Raw genomic sequence first — 3,811 nt, 5'->3', positions numbered from 1 at the left:
TGTGAGTTCTCTCTTCTAGCCGGTGATCACAGTCCAAGTCCCTCCTGCTCAGCAATGAGGAGCGATACCATGTGAGGACCAACCAAGACAAGAGATCCAACCCCCTAACCAACCAGCAAAAACATTTCTTATACATCGACTAAAATATTGTAGGCCTACATGCCTACACATACACTGAGTGTACAAAACACCTAAAATTGAGTTGCACCCATTAGGTGTCCTAGCAGGTGCAGGAACCATATTGTTTTGTTAGTGTTCTAATTATATTTCCTGGGTCTTCCTCCTTTTGGTCAATATCTCCACAACCAATTGGTAAAAAGTTGTAAAAAAAATAAAAAAAATAAATAAAAATAAATGTCACGTTGGAAGAACCCTTATATTATGATATATGGACGGTTTCTAAATGGCTTACTATTCACCAATAAAGAATATACATAGGTTTACTACTGGCTCGTCGGCTATGTGGGTTAGAGCATGGTGCTGTCAACACCAGGGGGTTGGAGTGATTCCCACATGTGCCACATACTGAATGTAAGTATCACTGGCAACTGTAATTTGAGTCACTTTAGATAAAAGTTTCTACCAATGACCATATCATTATCATGTGGTATCACAGTGGAAAGAACCCAATTCAATATCATTCCCATTATTTCAATGTGCATGAACAATGACAAAGTAGTGGCTGGAACATGAAAGTTATTCTATTGTTTCTATTCTGTGAGCAACTAGCTCTCACTGTCTCACGTCAGAATTTGACGTTCATCCATATTCCTCAAACATCACTTTTTTGACGTTGTTGCAAACCTCAAATTTCAAAGTGTTTAATGTTAAGTTTAGTCATTAAATCCAAAATCTTAAGGTTATGCATTAACTCAGAATGGTTAAGGTAAGGTTTAAGGATTGGGATAGGCTTAAAACAAAACAAAAAACATTACATTGCTTGATTTGAACTTGCAACCTATGGAATCAGAGTCAGATGCTTACGCCCATCCCCTAGCAAAACAGAAGCCTACTTGAATGTAACAGCGCTCACTGTTGCCCCTAGTGGCCGGTTTCCAAGTCACCTCCTGACGTCCTTAGACAGAGATGGACGTCGAATACTGACTCGTATAACAGGTGACCTGGCTGCAGTGAGATCACAACATTATCAATGGGCCCACATTCATGAAGCGACTCAGAGTAGGACTAATGATGTAGGATCAATTGAGCCTTTTATCATAATGAATATCAGATTACATGGACAGTGGGAACCTGATCCTAGATCAGCTCTCCCACTGAGACGCTTTATGAATAATGGCCCAGAGGTTCAATTTGTATTACAATGCCACACCTTTGTGGATAACGCAGCACTAGATATCAATTTGTAGATGGTAGATTTGGAGTAATGGATAACTATAATGTTATGAGCAAGGGATAGAGGTAAGAGGCAGAGGGGCAAGGGTACAGCTACAAGTTTTATCCAAAGCCTAAAGAGTTCAATTAAATCATAGAACTGAATAAACTGACACAATATGACTATTATTATATGATTGAGAGCTCGATTCAATTTGATTTACGCTAGCCGACACCCGCATAGCTGGTGTTTTCACGCTGTCGGAAGTGGAACAGGGTTAGACCTGTCAAATCCACAAGCGGCTCTCGGTGTGGTGACACTGATGATTTCTCGGAACTGATGGCTTCTACGGATGTGGCTAGAGTACAGCATTTTAGCTAAGCCTAACCCTTTTCCAAACCTTAACCTAATTCTCCTAAACTGCTACTTTAATTCTTCTAACTTCTACTTTACAGCCAGTGATTTTTGTGCTTCACACCAGAGTAACATAGCCCCAGCTCAATGATCTAAGAGCTGGGGTGTGCAAAACCTTGCATGCTTTCTGTCACACATCCTAAACAATTTGCTGCCTAGAAAATGTATGGTAATGCATAACCTGGTCAAATGAAACATAAAAACAACAAGGTAATAGGATTGATGGGACAATGGTGGACATGTTATTGTTGATGATATTAGCTTTTATTTGTTCCAATTAAAGAGGTTGATGGGTAAGTCTTGACTTCCTGGTTTTCTGAGACTTTGCTCTGCCGGTGTGTCTACAGCCGTAGATGAAATTACAGTACCTTCATTTAATGTCTCCTCTCAGAGAAATAATGTGTTGGTGGTTGATCATGGAGTTGACTGTAGTTTACCAGTCCTCTGTTTTTCATGAGTTGGTTCTACAGAACAACAACAACCTGACTCTGACTCCTATCAACCTGCCTCATTAGATGGATAAGCTGAGGGTAAGACATATGATGCGTCTGAAATGGCACCCTTTTCCCTATATAGTGTACTACTTAGGGTATCATTCTGAACACAGTCATAGTCTACAACAAGTTTCTAGTTACAGTTAAGGGGGAGGAGTGTGTGAGCCTGCAGATGGGTCAAATTCCTCTGACAACAAGGGGGCGGGATTTGATAAAAAATAACAGGGCACACAAAGAGTTTAGGGGCGTTGATGGTTTTGCTCAGAATATCCATCAAGGAAGTCAAAAGTTGACTATTTTAAAGAGTATCAAAGATTTTAGAGATCTTAATAACATCCAACAGTTACGGCAGGTAAAACAAATATCATTGAATTGCATGGTTAGCAAAAATAAAATAATCTGGACTCTCATCTGCATGTTTGCATTGAAAATAAATTGAAAACAAACCCAACTTTGAATAGCCTACTCTCTCATTTTCAGCAGGGATGAAGCCAAAGTTCTCAATCTCTGCAGTTCTTGACACAAACCGGTGCGCCTGGCACCTACTACCATATCCCGTTCAAAGGTACTTAAATCTTTTGTCTTGCCCACTCACCCTCTGAACGGCACACATACACAATCCATGTCTCAATCGTCTCAAGGCTTAAAAATCCTTCTTGAACCTGTCTCCTCCCCTTCATCTACACTGATTTAAGTGGATTTAACAAGTGACCTCAATAAGGGATCAATGCTTTCAACTGGATTCACCTGGTCAGTATATGTCATGGAACGAACAGTTCATAATGTTTTGTGCACTCAGTGTAAGTCACGCTGATGGATTTATTTTTGTAATTAAAAACTGTTTGACATGATGTAGCCTAATGTGAGTTACATTTTATTAGGGGTCCTAGCAGGTGCAGGAACCATATTGTTTTGTTAGTGTTCTAATTATATTTCCTGGGTCTTCCTCCTTTTGGTCAATATCTCCACAACCGTTTGATAAAAATATGTACAAAATATATATAAAATAGTAACAAATGGCAGGTTGGAGAACCCCTACATTTTGATCTAGGGAGGGTTTATTAATGGCTTACAACTCACCAATAAATAGGTTTACAACCGGCCAAGCGGCTATGTGGGTTAAAGCATGGTGCTGGCAACACCAGGAGGTTGGAGTTGATTCCCACATGGGCCACATACTGAATGTAAGTATCACTGGCAATTGTAATATAAGTCGCTTTAGATAAAAGCATCTACCAATGACCATATCATTATCATATGATATCACAATGTAAAGAACACAATTCAATATCATTACCAATATTTCAATGTGCATGAAAAGTGATAAAGTAGTGGCTGGAACATTAACAGAAGTTAATCTATTGTTTCTCTTCAATGACAGCGCATTCATAACGCGTCTCAAAGTAGGACTAATGATCTAGAGTCAGTTTTGCATTTTAGAACATAATTAATATAATATTACATGGACATGGGGGGACCAGATCCTAGATCAGCTCTCCCACTCTGAGACACTTTATGAATACGGGCCAAGAGGTTCAATTTGTATTACAGTGCTGCTCCTTTGTGGCTA

At 39.4% G+C, this 3,811-nt stretch overlaps 1 long non-coding RNA gene across 1 annotated transcript; it reads left to right on the top strand.

Moving 5' to 3' along the window:
- Window positions 1–24: 24 nt before the first annotated feature.
- On the top strand, window positions 25–3,593 carry LOC123492672. Its single transcript, XR_006661830.1, has 2 exons — window positions 25–227; window positions 3,135–3,593. It is a non-coding gene; the product is annotated as an uncharacterized LOC123492672 (long non-coding RNA).
- Window positions 3,594–3,811: the final 218 nt, after the last annotated feature.

This window comes from Coregonus clupeaformis, chromosome 15 (assembly GCF_020615455.1).
Source record: "Coregonus clupeaformis isolate EN_2021a chromosome 15, ASM2061545v1, whole genome shotgun sequence".
NCBI lineage: Eukaryota > Metazoa > Chordata > Actinopteri > Salmoniformes > Salmonidae > Coregonus > Coregonus clupeaformis.
This window is presented reverse-complemented; position numbering and strand designations above follow the sequence as displayed.